This window comes from Lithobates pipiens, unplaced genomic scaffold, assembly GCF_037356315.1.
Source record: "Lithobates pipiens isolate NorthernLeopardFrog02 unplaced genomic scaffold, aLitPip1_a1.2 Scaffold_8, whole genome shotgun sequence".
NCBI lineage: Eukaryota > Metazoa > Chordata > Amphibia > Anura > Ranidae > Lithobates > Lithobates pipiens.
The window spans coordinates 105,134,954-105,157,222 of NW_027507903.1; positions in this window are offsets into that span (position 1 = coordinate 105,134,954).

Consider the following 22,269-nt stretch of genomic DNA (forward strand, 5'->3'; position numbering starts at 1 on the left):
ACTTGCCACGTCACCTGCCACACATTGGGGATTGTCACTTGCCACGTCACCTGCCACACATTGCGGATTGTCACTTGCCACGTTGCCTGCCACACATTGCGGATTGCCACTTGCCACGTCACCTGCCACACATTGCGGATTGTCACTTGCCACATTGCCTGCCACACATTGCGGATTGCCACTTGCCACGTAGCCTGCCACACATTGCGGAATGTCACTTGCCACGTCACCTGCCACACATTGCGGATTGCCACTTGCCACGTAGCCTGCCACACATTGCGGATTGTCACTTGCCACGTCACCTGCCACACATTGCGGATTGTCACTTGCCACGTCACCTGCCACACATTGCGGATTGTCACTTGCCACGTTGCCTGCCACACATTGCGGATTGCCACTTGCCACGTAGCCTGCCACACATTGCGGATTGTCACTTGCCACGTCACCTGCCACACGATGCGGATTGCCACTTGCCACATCACCTGCCACACATTGCGGATTGTCGCTTGCCACATCACCTGCCACACATTGCGGATTGTCACTTGCCACGTCACCTGCCACACATTGCGGATTGTCACTTGCCAGGTCACCTGCCACACATTGCGGATTGTCACTTGCCACGTCACCTGCCACACATTGCGAATTGCCACTTGCCACGTAGTCTGCCACACATTGCGGATTGCCACTTGCCACGTAGTCTGCCACACATTGCGGATTGCCACTTTCCACGTAGTCTGCCACACATTGTGGATTGCCACTTGCCACGTAGTCTGCCACACATTGCGGATTGCCACTTGCCACATAGTCTGCCACACATTGCGGATTGCCACTTGCCACGAAGCCTGCCACACATTGCGGATTGTCACCTACTGTGTCACTTTTCTGCTAAGGTGGTCTTTTGTTGGGTCCCAGAGTGAAGATAGGCAGCAGAGAGATGATGCAATCTCTCTGCTGCACACAGCTTCCTACACAGTGAGGGCAGGACTGGAGGGATGCAGGGCAGTGAGAGATGATGTCATCTCCCTGCTCCCCTGCCTGCTGGCTTCCTGATTGGCCAGCAGCCCTCCTAAGCTGCCCAGCTGCCCCCCCCCCTCACCCATCCACTCAGCGCGGGTACCCGCGGAACCGGGCGCGCGGGTACCCGCGGAACCGACCGCGATTGGACCCGCGGAACCGGCCCGCTGGTACCCGCGGAACCGGCCGCGATTGGACCCGCGGAACTGGCCCGCTGGTACCCGCGGAACCGGCCGCGATTGGACCCGCGGAACCGGCCCGCGGGTACCCGCGGAACCGGCCGCGATTGGACCCGCGGAACCGGCTTTGCTGTCATCAGCTGCCAGTATTCTTGGACGGGGCAATTGACCCGTTGCCCCCCCTGGATCCGCCCCTGGGTGTGATTCAGTTGGTGTGCTGCCCCTAAGCTGGCCCCCGGAGGGCATACTGCCTCGTTGGACATGTGCCTCCTCCTCCTCTCTCCTACCAGGCACCCACGTGGAGTCAGTGCCCTCATCATCCCCTCCCTCTTCATCGCTGGAGCAAACCTGGCAGTATGCTGTAGCTTGTGGAACATGACTGCCAGATTGCTGTCCTTCTTGAGTATCCCCTCTCTCTGCATTCACGCTACTGCCTTCCTCTAGCTGAGTATCATCATCAGAGCCTACAAAACACTGGGCATCCTCCTGGAGCATGTACCCAACACTGTGCTCAAAGAGTTCAGGAGACTCCTCAGGAAGACGTGGTGGGTCTAGGGAAGGAGTCACTGATGACGACATTGAGAGGAGGGAAGACAGCTGGCAGCTGCTTTGCTAGTACCCTGAGACTGGGTGAGAGAGGATGAGGAGGATGAAGAGGGCTTGGTCATCCACTCTACCAAGTCATTGGCATGTTGCGGCTCAACATGTCCAGCTGCCGAAAAGAAGGACAAGCGTGTCCCATGGCCACGTGCTGATGATGATGATGCACCGCGTCCACAACCAGCACTGTTGTCTCTAGACACAGAGCCTGCTTGCCCTCTTTTATTGGCTCGCGCCTGTCTGCCTCTCCTTGCTGGCCTTCCAGACATGGTAATGGCCTGAAGGGAGTTGGGAAAACCAGCAATTGGGTAGTGTATATTGTGCTGGAGGCACACACAACTTCCACTAACTCCTGCAGATGGCAGATGGCTCAAATAGAGAAGAGCTATGTAGGTGGATATAGCGGTATATACTGGGTTCAGAGCACGCAGACAGCACGCACAAGCTCCTACCGCTGACTGCAAGCTCTATTTAAAACGAGCAAGATAGTTTGCTATACAGGTGGATATAGCGGTGTATACTGGGTTCAGAGCACGCAGACAGCACGCAAAAGCTCCTACCGCTGACTGCAAGCTCTATTTAAAACGAGCAAGATAGTTTGCTATGTAGGTGGATATAGCGGTGTATACTGGGTTCAGAGCACGCAGACAGCACGCACAAGCTCCTACCGCTGACTGCAAGCTCTATTTAAAACGAGCAAGATAGTTTGCTATATAGGTGGATATAGCGGTGTATACTGGGTTCAGAGCACGCAGACAGCACGCACAAGCTCCTACCGCTGACTGCAAGCTCTATTTAAAACGAGCAAGATAGTTTGCTATATAGGTGGATATAGCGGTGTATACTGGGTTCAGAGCACGCAGACAGCACGCACAAGCTCCTACCGCTGACTGCAAGCTCTATTTAAAACGAGCAAGATAGTTTGCTATATAGGTGGATATAGCGGTGTATACTGGGTTCAGAGCACGCAGACAGCACGCACAAGCTCCTACCACTGACTGCAAGCTCTATTTAAAACGAGCAAGATAGTTTGCTATATAGGTGTATATAGCGGTGTATACTGGGTTCAGAGCACGCAGACAGCACCCACAAGCTCCTACCGCTGACTGCAAGCTCTATTTAAAGCGAACAAGATAGTTTACTATATAGGTGGATATAGCGGTGTATACTGGGTTCAGAGCACGCAGACAGCACGCACAAGCTCCTAACACGGACTGCAAGCTCTATTATAAAAGATAGATATATCGCTAGCTATATAGATGAATATAGCGGTGTATACTGCGGTCAGGGCACGCAGACAACAACCACTACAGAACACCCACTAACTGCTACAGACGCCAACACACTACACAAGGCCGCCGCGCTGGCGGCCTTATATAGTGTGGGGCATGTACTACACAGCCTGAGCTATGATTGGCCACAGGCATCTTGCCTGTGGCCAATCATGGCTCTCCTCGCTGCCGGCGCTGTGATTGGCCAAGCATGCGGGGTCACAGTGCATGCTTGGCCAATCATGAGCCAGCAATGCACTGTGCCATCGCAGTGCATTGTGGGCCGTGAGCGCCACACGAATTTGGCACGAACGGCCCATAACGTTCGGAATTCGCCGAACGGGCGAACAGCCGATGTTCGAGTCGAACATATGTTCGACTCGAACACTAAGCTCATCCCTACTGCTCAGCTTCCTGGAAAGCATAGTGCACAATCTTGGATAATAAGTGTCTTTATAACAGCATCTCAGCAACAACTTCATAGAACAAATCATTTGTGGGAGAACTGAATATTGGTTACCCTCAAAAGTCAGTAGGATTCTGTTTGCCTAAGGGAAATTGTTGATACTTTACAGTGCATGCTTTGTTTAATGTTTATCCAAGAAAGGTAGACTGTCCATCATCCACAAATGAGGCAATAATCCCATAAATCCCATAAATAATCTCATCAATCCAGGTTTAGAAAGCATGATGTAGTTTGGTCCCAAAAAGAGGAGGGCAAATACAGACACAATAAATAAATCCAATACAGATTCTCTTGTGAAGCCCATCAACAGGGAGCGAGGCTTATGCGATTCAAGGACAGTGCCCTCTTCATCAAAGTTAAAGTGATATTAAAGGCTTTTTTTTAAAATAATAAACGTGTCATACTTACCTGCTCTGTGCAGTGGTTGGTCACAGAGCACCCCTGATCTTCCTGTTCTCGATTCCCCCGCCAGCGCTCCTGGCCCTTCCCTTCTGCCAAGTGCCCCCATACTCAAAGCAAGCAGCTTGCTATGGGGCACCCAAGCAAGCTTGATCCCAAGCTGCTGCTCTGCGTGTCCATTCACACAGAGCCACAGCTTAGCCCCGACCCCCTCTCTCCTCATTGGCTCACTGGCTGTAATTGACACAACTATGTGCAAATCTAAAATAAAAAATAAATAAAAAATGTCAATCCTAGATTTTTTGGGGGCACGGAGGACTGCTATTTTTCTTTTTTTCTTTCATATTTGTATCTAGTTTTGTCTAAATACCTGGCTTATTTATTATTGTTTATATACCTTTTATATACTATACATTTTTTTATATATATTTATCTTTTAGGTGTATGTTGACAGCAGGGTCGTCTGGCTGATCCACAGGGGTTAACTTTATGTTCCCTGCCCCCCCCCCCCAGTGTAGGTTGTGAGGGGTGGGGCTTACATTCAGTTTCCAATTCCAGTACTATATAAAGAATTTATTATGTTTAGTGTGGCTTGGTTAGCTCTGAAGAAGAGGGTACTGTCCTCAAAAGACATAAGCATTTGCCTCCTTTTGTGAGTATATTGGAACTATTATCTTTTTTAAATAAATCATCTTTTAAAGTACACCCTCTCTTCTGTTGTTGTTCTATTAATGTTGTCTAAGGATCTCCCCAATTCAAATAAGGCAGTAGGCCAAAACATCACCCCACTATTGATGGATGAACTGTTTTTTGGGATGACTATTAAAGTCGTACCACTTATGACTGATCCTACTACTGTATCTATTCGGGACTTGTGATTCCTATTGTCCTTTAGCACTGATGTTATTTTTTGATGTAGATATGGAGCCCACTTGATCTTCAAAATTAATTATTCCAAATCAGAGGCTATTGGTATAGAGATCTCCCCCGACCTCATAAATCAAATTGGTGCCCACTTTCATTACAAGTGTATGGATTCCCATATCTGGGAAACAAATATTCCCAGTAAAATATGTTAGATTTTTTAGCCCACTAATCAAAGTGTTCAATTTAGACTTCAAACAATGGGACAGGGATTTATGGATGAAATAGTATAATCCAAATTAATATAAGCCACATCTCCTGTATTTACTCCAGGTGTCTGGATGTATATAAAGTGTGTTATTGGCACCACCAGCTGTGCTTCACCTCCCTGTCAATGCTCATTTGTAGAGAAACATGACGGGCGGAGCTTTGCAGGTGACATCATCATGACTCCTGAGTCTCAGAAGTGTGGTATTTTCTGTTCATTTGCTGTGGCTGTGTAAGTACCTGCCTTTTTTGTGTAATAAAGGGATCTTTATAGGAGAACCATACCATTTGAAAAGAGGCTAAATGATTCAGGGTTGAGGATTCACATCGAGAAACACTCACTTACAGTTTGTCCTTTGCACCTGTTGGATGAATCATGTATGGACTTTGCACTATTTATTTGCACATGCTTATGATTGCACTATGAACTTGCACCTGCTTATTATTTATTGATTTGTTTGTCACATTTACAGCCGAATATTTTTTATGCATTTGGTGTGATACATTTTTTCTTAGTTATGGTTTATAAAAGCACTTGCACTTTGTGATATATGATGATTATTATTTATTAATCTCATCTAGGAAGCGCAACCATTTACATAGACAGCTGGTTTTGTTTTGTATCAACCAAAGCATGCTGCACTCCACACTATAAAATATATACTATATTGTCCAAAGTATTGGGATGCCTGCCTTTACACCCACATGAACTTTAATGGCATCCTAGTCTTAGTCTGTAGGGTTCAATATTGAGTTGGCCCACCCTTTCCAGCTATAACCTCTTCAACTTATATGGGAAGGCTTTCCACAAGGTTTAGGATTGTGTCTATGGGAATGTTTGACCATTATTCCAAAAGTGCATTTGTGAGGTCAGGCACTGATGTTGGACAAGAAGGCCTGTCTCACAGTCTCCTCTCTAATTCACCTCAAAGGTGTTCTATCGGGTTGAAGTCAGAACTCTGTGCAGGCCAGTCATGTTCCGCCAACCCAAACTCGCCCATGGCCTTTATGGACCTTGCTTTGTCTACTGGTGTGCAGTCATGTTGGAATAGGAATGGAGTCATCCCCAAACTGTTGCCACAAAGTTGGGAGAATCAAATTGTCCAAAATGTCTTGGTATGCTGATGCCTTAAGAATTTCCTTCACTGGAACGAATGGGCCAAGCCCAACCCCTGAAAAAACAACCCCCCCACCATAATCCCCCTACCACCAAAAGATTTGGACCAGTGCACAAAGAAAGGGCTGTATGTGTTCAGGGACGTATGCCTGTAATGCAGAAAACCTGCTTTCTGAACATAAAGCCCTGAATGCATACCGCCTTAAACTCAAGTATCACTCAGTCTATCATACAGCTGCATCCAGTAAGCTCTGTATTTCAGTCTATTATAGACTTTAACAGGCTGCAACAGTGGGGCTGGATTTTGTACCTTAGCCTCCTGGATGCACGGAAATGCCAGAATGTGATGCACAGGAGCTAAATGCCCAGTGTGCATGAAGCCTTAAGATTGCTGCTTAAAGGATAACTCAACCCAAAAATGAAAATGTTATATACTGTGGCTTACAGCTCCTAAGATGTGGTGGCTGTATTATTATTTTTTGTCAGGCTAAGAACATTTTGAACAAATACAGAAAATATCTGTCATTCTTGCCAAAATGTTAGTGTCCATGTCACTTCCTGTGAGCTGAAAAGACGGCATGAAAAATCTTTTTCCTGTACACTACTAATCCCTTCAGCTACCGCCGCCCCCCCCCCCCCGCCCCATATAACAGAAATGAGGGTCCCTCATCCGGTACAATGGAGGCGTGCACGTAGCCACTGGGGCTAGCAGTATGTTACTCACAGGACTACCAGGTGAAAATAAAAGGGAAAAGCCCAAAAAAAAGAAATCAAATGTTGCTGCATCTATGCACACTGGGCATGAAAAAAAAGTCTGTTCTCTTGGGAGTAAAAAACGCCCATATAGAGCATATTTTGTACAAAGTCTAGACGAGTTTAGAAGAGTTTTATGCCTTTTCTGCCAGTGAGCTCCAATCACAAACACGAACCAAAAGGGTTTTCTTTCCTGCCTCTAAACGTTGAACTCAAAATATGTCTGTAAACGTCCTAATGCGCATGGACACATAGGATAACATTGAGCTGCTTCTACAGGCAGAACTCAAAACTCCTGTAGAAGCAATGTGTTTTTTAAGCCGGGGTGCATGGACCCTAAGGACTGGTAACCTAATTACTTAATAGGCCAACAAGCTCATTAAATTTACAGAGTAGAAATATGAATTATTCTTGATACAGTTTTATATGAGCCACTGATTTTGTCAACCAATTCCTCATCCTTAGAGCGCAGTGAAAATGATATCCAGACACTCTTTCACAAACTCATTATCATTGCTATGGCTTCAGCTAAAACAAATTTTGGTTGCAAGTTTCCTTACAAAGATTGTTGGTCTTCAATGTTTTTTTGGAATAAATTTAATTTATCAGTTCTAAACTGACCTGATAATCAGTCATGTGTATTTGCATGTTTTATTGACTAATGTCTCCTGACATTGCACACTCAATACACTAATTTATTCTTGACACAATAGACATAAAGCATAGTCATTGTTCCTAATCCCAAACATACTTTATTATTCTTGCAACTTTTAAAATCCCTGCATTCACTTTAAATATTTTCTAGTGATCATTTCAGTAGGTCTCCATCAAACGGCTGTCTAGGGTTGAACACTCAGTGTGGTGTATTTCTGCAACCGATTCAGCAAGGTATTTGTGCAGTACATGGACAGAAAACCTGTACCAATCAAAACAGGTTGACACTATAGCAGAGTTTGTCGAGAAATGACCTTGGAGGGCCATGTGAATGAGCCCTAAGGTGTTATGCATGTCCATTGTTTTTTAATATGCATAATATCTTTTTTCCTATAACTTCTGGTTTGGTAATATATTTTATGTCAATAATTTTAGATATTTTTGTGGTTTTAAAGTTAAATCCAAGCTGTTGTTCATATTACATGAATTATTTACAGCAATGTACAAAAAAAGTCTGTTAACAACAGAAACAAATTCACTATTATTCCCATCATGTTCTCTTTTGTGTTATCACTTGTCCTTGGAAATGAACTGTGAAGACTCTGAAATAGTTTGTGTAGACTTACACATATCAGTACCCCTGCATTTATAAGTGAAAATTAACCAATAAGCATTCACCATTTCAGATAAGATGCCTAGCCCTTCCTCCCTTATCAGTTTTAGACACATGCCATGTCCTTGAGTTCTGAGAAATAAAGGGGCCAAAATGTTATTTAATCCTATGCCAACACAGAAGTCAAAATTAATGTGATATATATTTTGTATCTAAAGCAAAAGCATACTAGTGCAAAGTATTTTGCTAATTAGGGTAGAATATGAATGCCAATTTGCTGATAAGGCCTTTGATGGTAGAGTCTTTACACCCTATATAACTGTGCTTCCTAAGTAAAGCTTGGAAGCACTAGGGTTGTTGGTTCGAATCTCAACCATGGCACTACCTGGAGTTTGCATGTTGTCCCTGTGCCTGCGTGGGTTTTCTCCAGGTACTTTGGTTTCCTCCCACATTCCAAAGACATTCTGGTAGGTTGATTGGCTCCTGTCTAGATTGGCCCTAGTATGTGTATGTATGAATGTGAGTTAGGGACCTTAGATTGTAAGCTCCTTGAGGGCAGGGACTATTGTGAATGTATAAAAAATATATAAAGTGTGTGTAAATTGATGGCGCTATATTAGTACCTGTAATAATAATATAAAAAAAAGCTCAGAAATGACAGCAGTATTTTAATTTATGTGACCTTTTTTGTCTGACTTTGTAGGAAGCTACATTAATGCCCATAGGACACCAGTGATTGTCATTTGTAATCATCTATATACTAAAATTTAACACAAGCATCTGCAAAAAATTATGTAGAATTGATAACAATGTCCGCCTAATCCATTTTGCCATTGACAATGGGAAAGGTGCCTCTATGTCTTCTTGTATCTAACAGGAATGTCAGAGTCATGGCCATGCTTGAAGATCTGCACTTTGCACATGTAGCACGGCTCCCTTGGGGACTGTATGGATTTACCTGCTCATCTGCATCGCCATGACCCTGTGAACATTCCAACCCACCTGACACTTTGGGTTCAGACATCATAGCAACACCTTTAAGTAACAAGACAACACTCAATATGTTTATATTATGTTAACATTTACTGGAATACTTCAGTTAAGATATGTTTGCCCAAAGGAGGTAATGGTTAAACTGAGCTTGGGATAACAGCACAAACCCAGCTGAGTGACTCCTCAATAAAATGCCAGTTAAGACAGTTGGCCACAACAGATTATTATACACACATATATACAATGGAGTACCACTTGAACATAACCTGAAAGGATAAGCAGAGGTTACTGTATCAATTCTGACAATACTTCTAGAAAGAGAAACCCAGGCTGGCCTGTTTAACCCTTGATCCTAATGAAAGATGAAGCTAAACATGGATGGTAAGAGGGCCCTTTAAGTAGCAATGAGGAATTGCAGATCTGATGGTCCTCACCGGCAGTTGGAGCTCATTAATTGTATCCAATAAGGTGTAGTATCAGAGTGGTGGTATATCTGGTGATGACTGTAGCTAAAGATGCTTATGTACGGTGTTCAAATAAAGGTGCAGTGAAGTGTAAAGCTGTCTGTGCACAGTGTCCCAGTGAAACAACAAAGGAAAGGTTTGCAAACATGGGCAGTGACCCTCTCACCAATGACCAGACCAATTCGATGCCTTCAAGCTAGCGAATCCCGGATGGATGTCCTGGCTGCAGACCCATTTGTGAGGATCACCCGTTGCGGAGCATGAAGTGTGGGTTGCTGCACTGTAGAGGTTGTGCTGATCAGATGTGTGATGAACAGTAGGCAATGCTGGACCCCTTCTCGGTCAGGTCGGATGACTGTAGACAGCATGGTAGGCTGTGACCTCACTCCCCTTGCATGGAGAGATCCTTCACGAATGAGGACCAGGAGGAAGAGAGCATGGGGCAAGATCTCTGGTCTCTTTTCCCAGTAATACTGTATCTCTGGTTACAGCAAGGATCCCTGGGATATATAGTCCAGGTGTATAGTCATGCAGGCAAATAACCATCTGATAGAACTTCTATTCCCACAATCCCTTTGGTTGATGTGGTTATGATGTCAATCTAGTAATGCTGGGTGCTAGAGGGACAATATGATATACAGACAGGGCAGGTAATAGCTGGTCGTTACAATTGTAGTTCATATTGCTACACACATACTGTGGCCTGTGGTCCAACATTTAGAGCGATGGCTGAAAGCATGCACATAGTGATGTGTCTGCTTCACAGTATGTACATCAGCAAGTATTTAAAGCATGGCACTACTTAGGAAAGTTGCTGAGCGCTCATCAGCCCTTCCTGTGACCTGACCTTTGCATCTATTCTAACTGTTATCCTTGTCAGAAACCATGAACCAGACCGAGACAGAAGTACAATTAACCACTTCAGGACCGCCGTATTGCCAATGTACATCAACACAATGGCACAGGCAGGCACAATCACGTAGATCTACGTGATTGCCTTCCAGCGGGTGGGGGGCCCGGTCGGACCCCCTCCCGCTGGTTACGGCGGTCCGGTTCGCTCCAGGAGCGCTCCGTGATGAGGGGATGGCCGTTGGTTTTCGGCCACCCCCTCTGGATCGCTCCTGGCCAATGAGAAGCTTCCTCCCACTGTGTATTGTTTACACAGGAAGGAGGAAGTGATGTCATTCTCCTCGGGGCGGTCTTTTTGACCGGACTACGAGGAGAAGACTAATAGTAAGTGTGCACCAACACTACACTGACATGTAGGTACACACAGGCACACAAACCCCCCCCCCCACAGTTAGTGTTAGGTCCAGGGTAGCCCCCTATCACCCCCCAATAAAGATTTAACCCCCTGATTGCCCCTAGAGTTAACCCTTTCACCCCCTTTTGCCAGTGTCACTAAGCAATCATTTTTCTGATCGCTGCATGTGTCGCTAGGTAGCTAGTTATTTTTTTAGGTTCACCGCCAAGTATTTATATCGCTAGGTCCCCCGATATACTACCCAATAATGGTTTTAACCCCCTGATTGCCGCTAGTTAACCCATTCAGCCCCTTTTGCCAGTGTCACTAAGCGATCGTTTTTCTGATCGCTGCATTAGTGTCGCTACAGTCGCTAGGTAGCTAGTTATTTTTTTAGGTTCACCGCCAGGTTTTTATAGCGCTAGGTACCCCGATATACTACCCAATAATGGTTTTAACCCCCTGATTGCCGCTAGTTAACCCTTTCACCCCCTTTTGCCAGTGTCACTAAGCGATCATTTTTCTGATCGCTGCATGTGTCGCTAGGTAGCTAGTTATTTTTTTAGGTTCACCGCCAGGTTTTTATATCGCTAGGTACCCCGATATACTACCCAATAATGGTTTTAACCCCCTGATTGCCGCTAGTTAACCCTTTCACCCCCTTTTGCCAGTGTCACTAAGCGATCGTTTTTCTGATCGCTGCATTAGTGTCGCTACAGTCGCTAGGTAGCTAGTTATTTTTTTAGGTTCACCGCCAGGTTTTTATAGCGCTAGGTACCCCGATATACTACCCAATAATGGTTTTAACCCCCTGATTGCCGCTAGTTAACCCTTTCACCCCCTTTTGCCAGTGTCACTAAGCGATAATTTTTCTGAACGCTGCATCAGTGTCGCTAGTGTCGCTAGGTAGCTAGTTATTTTTTTAGGTTCACCGCCAGGTTTTTATAGCACTAGGTACCCCGATATACTACCCAATAATGGTTTTAACCCCCTGATTGCTGCTAGTTAACCCTTTCACCCCCTTTCACCAGCGATCACAGTATAAGTGTCACTGGTGACGCTGGTTAGCCAGTTAGTTATTTAGGTTCCCCGTCAGGTTTTTATATAGCGCCAGGGACCCCCATATACTACCTAATAAAAATTTGAACCCCCTGATTGCCCCTAGTTAACCCTTTCACCACTGATCACCGTATAAGTGTTACGGGTGACTCTGGTTAGTTTGTTTTTTATAGCATCAGGGCACCCACTATTTATTACCCAATAAAGGTTTAACCCCCTGATCACCCGGCGGGTGATATCAATTAGGTTTTAGGGTCAGGGTCTGCGTCGCCCCAGGCAGCGCTAGGTTAGTGCCAGTACCGCTAACACCCACACGCAAAGCATACACCTCCCGTAGTGGTATAGAATCTGAACAGATCAATATCTGATCTGATCAGATCTATACTAGCGTCCCCAGCAGTTTAGGGTTCCAAAAAAACGCATTGTTAGCGGGATCAGCCCAAATACCTGCTAGCACCTGCGTTTTGCCCCTCTGCCCAGCCCACCCAAGTGCAGTATCGATCGATCACTGTCACTTACAAAACACTAAACACATAACTGCAGCGATCGCAGAGTCAGGCCTGATCCCTGCCATCGCTAACAGGCTTTTTGGTAGCATTTTATATTCAAATCCGGAAGGCAGTGCTTGGTTTTCGGGGTCCCGTACGTGGCTAGGCTCCCAAACAGTCCCCCACATATGGTATCCCCGTACTCGGGAGAAGCAGCAAAATTTATTTTGGGGTGTAATTTGACTTCTGCCCATAGCATGTGTGAGCAATATATCATTTAGTGACAACTTTGTGCAAAAAAAAAAAAAGTTTGTAATATTCCCGCAACTTTTGGCAAAATATAAAATATTCCATGGACTCAACATGCCTCTCAGTAAATAGCTTGGGGTGTCTACTTTCCAAAATGGGGTCATTTGGGGGGGTTTTGTGCTATTTTGGCATTTTATGGCCTTCGAAACTGTGATAGGTAGTGAGGAGTTAAATCAAAAATTTGCACCCTTAGAAATCCTGAAGGTGGTGATTGGTTTTCGGGGTGCCGTGCGCGACTAGACTCCCAAAAAGTCCCACACATGTGGTATTCCCGTACTCAGGAGAAGCAGCAGAATGTATTTTGGGGTGTCATTTCACATATGCCCATAGCATGTGTGAGCAATATATCATTTAGTGACAACTTGGTGCAAAAAAAAAAAAGTTTGTAATATTCCCGCAACTTGTGGCAAAATATAAAATATTCCATGGACTCAACATGCCTCTCAGTAAATAGCTTGGGGTGTCTACTTTCCAAAATGGGGTCATTTTGGGGGGTTTTGTGCTATTTTGGCATTTTATGGCCTTCGAAACTGTGATAGGTAGTGAGGAGTTAAATCAAAAATTTGCACCCTTAGAAATCCTGAAGGTGGTGATTGGTTTTCGGGGTGCCGTGCGCGACTAGACTCCCAAAAAGTCCCACACATGTGGTATCCCCATACTCGGGAGAAGTAGCGGAATATATTTTGTGGTGCAATTCCACATATAACCATGGCATGTGTGAGCAATATATCATTTAGTGACAACTTTTTGTAAAAAAATATATATATTTTTTTTTTTGTCATTATTCAATCCCTTAGGACAAAAAAAATAAATATTCAATGGGCTCAACATACCCATCAGCAATTTCCTTGGGGTGTCTACTTTCCAAAATGGGGTCATTTGGGGGGGATTTGTACTGCCCTGCCATTTTAGCACCTCAAGAAATGAGATCGGCAGTCATAAATTAAAAGCTGTGTAAATTCCAGAAAATGTACTCTAGTTTGTAGACGCTATAACTTTTGCGCAAACCAAAAAATATACGCTTATTGACATTTTTTTTACTAAAGACATGTGGCTGAATAAATTTTGCCCTCAATGTATGACTAAAATTTAGTTTATTAGATTTTTCTTATAACAAAAAGAAGAAAATATCTTTTTTTTTCAAAATTTTCGCTCTTTTTCCATTTATATCGCAAAAAAAAAAAAATCGCAGAGGCAATCAAATACCATCAAAAGAAAGCTCTATTTGTGGGAAGAAAAGGACGCAAATTTCGTTTGGGTGCAATATTGCATGACCGCGCAATTACCAGTTAAAGCAGCGCAGTGCGAAATTGCAAAAAGACCTCTGGTCCTTAAGGTGTTTATTGGTCCGGAGCTGAAGTGGTTAAATCACACTTGTTTAATTAATAAAAAATAAAAAGGTCAATAGAGTAAGCATAGTCAAAGCATAGACAGAGTCCAGTAACCGGATTAAGTAGTCAGCCAGTCCAGAGTTCAATAACCAGATCGGGTAATCAGCCAGGCCAGAAGTCAGGGATCCAAGTGGAGCAACAGCAAGCAGGATAAGGAGCCAGAAGGGATGTCAGCAAGCCAGTCTTTAAACAGAACTGCAGCAGATGGTTTCTTGTGATGTAACAAAGGCGAAGGCAGAGATGAAGTGAGCTGGACGGCTTTAAGTAGGCAGGTCAGGCGAGTAGGATCAGGAACAACTGGGTGACTGTGGAGAGAGATGAGAGCTGGCAATTAGCCGACAGCTGAGCAGCCAGCCCAGAGAAGGAAGGGCTAAGCCAGCCCTGACAATCCTGTGTTTGACCCAGCTTGCCTCTTGAATAGGTTTGTATTTGTGTCTACAGCTACTAACCTTAACCTTGGCTATCTGATCTCAACCTTAGCCCAGAATTTTACTTTGCTTCTTCTCTACTGTGCTCCATTATCCACTGCATCCAGATTAATCGCAGGCAGCCACTGAACTCCTCATCCAACTACACCCAACAACTGCAGGGGGTATTGGCAAGACTGCTGTTAGAAGCCACAGGGCTCCATACATCCAAACTGACAGCCCCCCAAATAAACACTGTTTACTATGCTTAAGTTGATGAATGAGCACAGTGAATGATTGTTACTGATTACTCATTGTGTCCATTCAGAAATAGAAGGTGCTGGTAAATGTGACATATTTATCGAATCCTTCCCCCATTCTCCATCACGAAGGATTCTATTGTGTGCTTGCAGCTGCCTGTCTGAAGTAGAGGAGGGAAAAAGTCAGAATTGTGGGGTGGGCACAAAGGGGAGTTTGGGCAGCAGGGGAAAATGTATGGTGCACAGGGTGGGTCATCAGTGCAGCGTGGGGGACAATTGCTGGAAGTGATCCCCTGTCTGGCTCTCTCTGCGGCAGTTGAAAGCCAGCATAAGGCAGAGAAGAAGAAGCCAGCTTTCAGCTGCTGCAGAGAGAGCAATACAGGGCTTCAGTAACAGTTATTCCCCCCCCCCCCCGTCATGCCAATCACCCTTCCTGCTCACATCTGATTCACTCAGCTGCCTGGGCTCCCATGCAGGCCTGGGCCCTGTCCTGATCATATCTAAAGACTGCATATAGGTATTTGTTTATTTTTAAAATCATTGTTATATACACTTTATTACACAAAGTATTGGGACGCCTGCCTTTACACACATGAACTTAAATGGCATCCCAGTCTTATTTGGCAGGGCTCAATATGGAGTTGGCCCACCCTTTGCAGCTATAAAAGCTTCAACTTTTCTGGGAAGCCTGTCCACAAGGTTTAGGAGTAGTGATGGCCGAACGGTTCGCCCGGCGGTCGTTTCGCGGCAAATTTTGGCTGTTCGCGGTCCGCCCGTTCGGCGGACTATTGGCGCCGTTTGCCCGGCGAACTTCCGTGTTTACTGTGTAAAAGAACTTTGACCTATGATGACACATCCATCATGGGGTACAGGACAGCCAATTGAGACATTACAGCACATGGACACTTGGACATTCCCCCTAACTTATAAATACACCTGATCCGGCGGCCATTTTACATTCTTTCTTCTGTCACTATAGGGAGAGGTTGCTGTGTGGAGCAGGGAGAGATTACAGTGACCCAAATCGCTAGCTATTTGGTACACAAAAGTTCTTTTCAGGACTGGTATAGGTGTTAGGTGTAGTTCAGGATAGGCAGTGCTGTGCTAGTGATTGTTGCAGCAGCCTGAGTGTCTTTTGTCAGTTTAGAGAAAGGGACAGGACGGTGTGTGCTGCAGGGACAGCCAGTTTAGTCATTAGCTGTTACTATCAGGTCCACAAAAGTGCTATTTCAATTATTGTTCCAGTAGCCTCTGTTTTGTCAGTTTATATAGGGACAGGCAGGAAGCAGTGTGTGAGGCAGTGAGGGTCAGTTTAATCAGTAGCTGTTACTATTAGTTCCACAAAGGTTCTTTTCAGGACTGGTATCAGTGGTATGGTAATAGGCTTGTACACGTATAATATTCTTTCTTCCAAATATAGAAAGAATATTATACTTGACTGCTGCCCTTCTGCTGCAGTCTGCTAATCATTCACAACCCACTTGTTCCACAAAGCTCCTTATAAGGACTGGTAACTTGGTCTGTCTAGGGTGCTACAGTACATAGGGTTGAGTGAGGTACAGTCTGCCATTCCATAAGGACTGGTATAGGTCCACAGTACATAGGGTTGAGGTGCACTACTGCTGACCGCTGCCCTATACTGCAGCAGTCCTTCATCGGTATAGGGACTGACGTACAGTCTGCTAATCACTCACACACAACCTACTTGGTCCACAAAGGTCCTTATAAGGACTGGTAAGGTATAGGGTACTACAGTACATAGGGTTGAGTGAGGTACAGTCTGCCATTCTATAAGGACTGGTATCGGTCCACAATACATAGGGTTGAGGTGCACTACTGCTGACCGCTGCCCTATACTGCAGCAATCCTTCATCGGTATAGGGACTGACGTACAGTCTGCTAATCACTCACACACAACCTACTTGGTCCACAAAGGTCCTTATAAGGACTGGTAAGGTATAGGGTACTACAGTACATAGGGTTGAGTGAGGTACAGTCTGCCATTCTATAAGGACTGGTATCGGTCCACAATACATAGGGTTGAGGTGCACTACTGCTGACCGCTGCCCTATACTGCAGCAGTCCTTCATCGGTATAAGGACTGACGTACAGTCTGCTAATCACTCACACACAACCTACTTGGTCCACAAAGGTCCTTATAAGGACTGGTAAGGTATAGGGTACTACAGTACATAGGGTTGAGTGTGGTACAGTCTGCCATTCTATAAGGACTGGTATCGGTCCACAATACATAGGGTTGAGGTGCACTACTGCTGACCGCTGCCCTATACTGCAGCAGTCCTTCATCGGTATAGGGACTGATGTACAGTCTGCTAATCACTCACACACAACCTACTTGGTCCACAAAGGTCCTTATAAGGACTGGTAAGGTATAGGGTACTACAGTACATAGGGTTGAGTGAGGTACAGTCTGCCATTCTATAAGGACTGGTATCGGTCCACAATACATAGGGTTGCACTACTGCTAACCGCTGCCCTATACTGCAGCAGTCCTTCATCGGTATAGGGACTGAGAGTTTAGTCACAGGGTCATTTAAAAAATGACAGGCAGAGGAAGAGGCAGGCCCTTCCGCAGGGGTGGTAGGGATAGGGCAGGAGCAACAGGCTTGAGCCAAAGTGGGAAGTTGCAGAAGGTGCGTTCAATTACTTTAAAGGACGCACCAGACTTGGTTGAGTGGCTCGCTCAGCCTTACTCTTCTGCACCCTCCTCATCCTCTCGATCTGCACCCTCTTCTTCACTCTCTGCTATGTGCACCCCCAAAGACACTACCACCAACAACACCACCACCACATACCTTCCGCTTGAGTCACAGGAATTATTTTCCGATCCATATCAAGACATTTCTGATGCGCAGCCACTCTTGGTATTGGATTAGGAAGAGGAGGCAGCAACAACCGCTACTCAGCAGTCTGACGACAGTACCCAGATCAGCCCAAGGAGGAGGTTGGTCCCCGGTGTTGCTGCCTACTCCGAGATCTCTACTTATTGCGGTGGGGAAGGTGACGTTGATGATGACGTGTCTAGTGATGTCACGTGGGTACCCACAAGAGAGGAAGAGGAGGGGAGTTCAGAGGGAGATATGGAGCAGCAGATAGGGAGGAGAAGCAGGAATAACTTACATTGCACAGGAGGGACAAAGCAGACTGCAAATGTATCAGGAGCGAGTCATCGACCATGTACGGTCACATCTGGCGCTCCCAGGACACCGGCACATGGCTCCGCAGTGTGAGCTTTTTTTAACGTATCCGCTGCTGACAATAGCGTTGCCATCTACAATCTTTGCAGTCAACGCATTAGTCGCGGTAAGCCCAACACTCACCTAGGGACGACCGCCTTAGGAAGGCACATGAGCAGCCATCACCGAGCCGAGTGGGAGCAATGGAACACACAAAGCCACACTGCAGGCTCTCACCGTCCAGCCTCGTCTTCTACTTCTCCTTCTCCTCTCTCCTCCCAATTGTCCTCCACTCCACCTTCCATCACGCCAAGCTCACGTTTTTTTCTGCCAAAAGGCAGGCCTCCGTGGGCCTAATGTTCGAGCGTAAAAAAATGATGACGCCGGATAACCCTCTTGCCCAACGGTTGACGGCTGGCTTGTCAGAACTCATAGCCCGCCAACTACTGCCATATAAACTGGTGGACTCGGAGGCCTTTCGCAAATTTGTGGCCATTGGAACACCACAATGGAAGGTCCCAGGAAGGAAGTATTTCTCAGAGAAGGGCATCCCAGAGCTATATGGCCATGTTCAGCGGCAAGTGAATGTATCTCTGGCACACAGTGTCGGTGCCAAGATACATCTGACCACAGACACGTGGTCTAGCAAACACGGGCAGGGAAGGTATATCACTTTTACTGCCCACTGGGTGAACCTTCTGACGGCCGTCAAGCATGTAACCCGTGGCACCCGTGTAGATTTGGTTTTACCGCCACGGATTGCATGCAGGGCTGACTCTTCTTCTCCTCCTCCTCCTACTCCATCCTCCTCCCTCTCCTCCTCAGCTGACTCCTCCTTTTAGCGTCTCTTCCGCTGTGCCGCCCAAGCTCCCCAGAACCTATTCGACATGCCAGGTGAGACGTTGCCATGCCGTGCTGCGTCTGTTGTGCCTGGAAGCCAAGAGCCACACTGGCCCGGCACTCCTTTCAGCTTTGCATTCACAGGCAGATCAGTGGCTAACACCGCTCAATTTGACAGTTGGTAAAGTGGTGTGTGACAACGGTGCCAATCTGCTTAGCGCATTGAAACAGGGCAAAATCACGCACGAGCCATGCATGGTACACATCTTAAACTTGGTCGTGCAGCGATTCCTTGTCAAATACCCTGGGGTCCAGGACATCTTGCAGCAGGCAAGGAAAATCTCGGCCCATTTCAGAAGATCTTACACGGCCATGGTTCGCCTTGCTGACATTCAGCGGCGACACAATCTGCCGGTCAGACGTCTTATTTGCGATTGCCCGACGCGATGGAACTTCTATATGCTTGATAGGCTGCTCCAGCAGAAACGTCTACCTGTATGAACCCTGCGGCAGAACCGGTTCTGGGGAGCTGGGTTTTTTTTCACCGCACCAGTGGCTGCTCATGCGCGACGCATGCAGACTTCTGCGCCCATTTGAGGAGATCACCAAACTGGTCAGTCGCAGCCATGGCACCATCAGTGACATGGTACCTTATGCCTTCTTTATGGAGCGTGCATTGCGTCGTGTCATTGATCAAGCTGTGGAGGAGCAGGAGCGGGAAGATGAGGAAGTCGCAATGCTAGATCAATTCCCAGGGGGGGCTACTCTATCTGAGACAAGTGAACAACAGGAGTCTGAAGAGGAGTCAGAGGAGGATGGTGCCGGGGCGGATGAGGAGGAGCAAGAAGAACATGCTTTAAACCTTTCTGGGATCCCTGTTGTGCGTGGATGGGGAGAGGAGAATGAAGAGGACGACATTATCCTGGATGATGAGCAGGAGCCAGGCCACCACACTACTTCCACTTTAGTGCAAATGGGGGCCTTCATGCTCCAGTGTTTTAATAGAGACCCCCGTATAAAAAGCATAAGGGTCAAGGACCAGTACTGGGTGGCAACGTACTTAGACCCCCGGTACAAACACAAAATGGCGGAAATGTTAACGCCGTCACAGAGGGCTGTCAGAATGCAGCACTTCCAGGCCTTGCTTCGAGAAATGCTGCATTCTGCTTTTGTGTGCGCTGGCAGAGGAGCAATTCCCACTCCCAGAGAAGGAGTTGCGGGTACCAATCCAACAGCGCCTGCAAGAAGAGGCCGGTTTGAAGATGTGTTGGTGACTTCGGATATGAGGTCATTCTTTCAGCCGACCCATCGACAGGTGTCATCTGGATCCAGCATCAGGGAATGCCTAGACCATCAGGTGTCCGACTACATCGGGTTAACGGCCGATGTGGATGCTCTGAGGAGTGATGAACCCCTGGACTACTGGGTGGGCAGGCTTGACCTCTGGCCAGAGCTTTCCCAATTTGCAATCGAACTGTTGGCTTGCCCCTCATCCAGTGTCCTGTCCGAAAGGACATTCAGCGCAGCAGGGGGGATCGTGACCGACATACATTTCTAAAAATGAATGAGGCATGGATCTCGGAGGAATTCAACACATGTAACCAGTAGACCATGTATATGTCTATAAACAATTTTTTTAATCGAGCACAGAGACCTTCTTTCTTAATTTGGCTCACTTCCTTGTCCAAAAAAAGCACACCGTACTATATGCCCGTACCCTCCTCTTTGAAGAGGTTGAGCGGTGTCATATTTCTACTGGGGCTGCTTATTATGAGGGGCTCCCACCATCCCTGTGCTGTGCTGACATCCTCCTGGGGCTGTACCTCTGCTGTGCATATTATGAGGGGCTCCCACCATCCCTGTTCTGTGCTGACTTTCTCCTGGGGCTGTACCTCTGCTGTGCATATTTTGAGGTGCTCCCACCATCCCTGTGCTATTCTCATTATGAGGGGCTCCCACCATCCCTGTGCTGTGCTGACTTACTCCTGGGGCTGCTTATTATGAGGGGCTCCCACCATCCCTGTGCTATGCTGACATCCTCCTGGGGCTGCTTATTATGAGGGGCTCCCACCATCCCTGTGCTATGCTGACATCCTCCTGGGGCTGCTTATTATGAGGGGCTCCCACCATCCCTGTGCTATGCTGACATCCTCCTGGGGCTGCTTATTATGAGGGGCTCCCACCATCCCTGTGCAATGCTCATTATGAGGGGCTCCCACCATCCCTGTGCTATGCTGACTTCCTCCTAGGGCTGCTTACGGTGCAGGTGTCAGTGCTGTATATCACGGTGCTGATGTCAGTGCTCTCTGTCATGGTGCTGCTGTCAGTGCTGTATATCACGGTGCTGGTGTGAGTGCTTTATGTCACGCTGCTGATGTCAGTGCTCTCTATCATGGTGCTGCTGTCAGTGCTGTATATCACGGTGCTGGTGTGAGTGCTTTATGTCATGCTGCTGATGTCAGTGCTCTATCACGGTGCTGCTGTCAGTGCTGTATATCACGGTGCTGGTGTGAGTGCTTTATGTCACGCTGCTGATGTCAGTGCTCTCTATCACGGTGCTGCTGTCAGTGCTGTATATCACGGTGCTGGTGTGAGTGCTTTATGTCACGCTGCTGATGTCAGTGCTCTCTATCACGGTGCTGTTGCCAGATCACTCTATCACGGTGCAGGTGTCATTGCTGTATGTCACACTGCTGGTGATCATCTCCTGCACCCTCTTTTTTGCCTACCCTGACCTTCCCTCTCCTCCATTGCCTTCATGCGCTCCACAGTCCTGAATTGTCACAACAATTTCCCATATAAAAAAAGAATGCTTGTAGTTGTCGATCCCAGATTCACCTCATACATGTGTTATGTCATTGGCCATGTGGTGGGACTATGTTTGCACAGCTATTAATTATTTTGTGGCTGCAAATTTGACCTGTAGGTTTGCGAAGTTCGCCTCCCATTGAAGTCAATGGGGCCCGCCGTGAACGTTTCGGTTCGCGAACTATCGGCCGCGTTCGCGGTCCGCGTTCGCGAAAACGTCCCGTCGGAAGTTCGTCCATCACTATTTAGGAGTGTGTCTATGGGAATGTTTGACCTTTGTTCCAGAAGCGCATTTTTGCGGTCAATCACTAATGTAGAGGAGAAGGCCTGGCACACAGTTTCCACTCTAATTCATCCCAAAAGTGTTCTATTGAGTTGAGTTCTGGCCAGTCATGTTCCTCCACCCCAAGCTCATTAATCCATGTCTTTATGGACCTTGCTTTGTGCACTGGTCCAAATCATTTGGTGGAGGGGGGGGGGGATTATGATGTGGGGTTGTTTTTCAGGAGTTGGGCTTGGCCCCTTAGTTCCAGTGAAGGGAACTCTTAAGGCATCATCATACCAAGACATTTTGGACAATTTACTTCCCAACTTTGTGGGAACATTTTGGGGA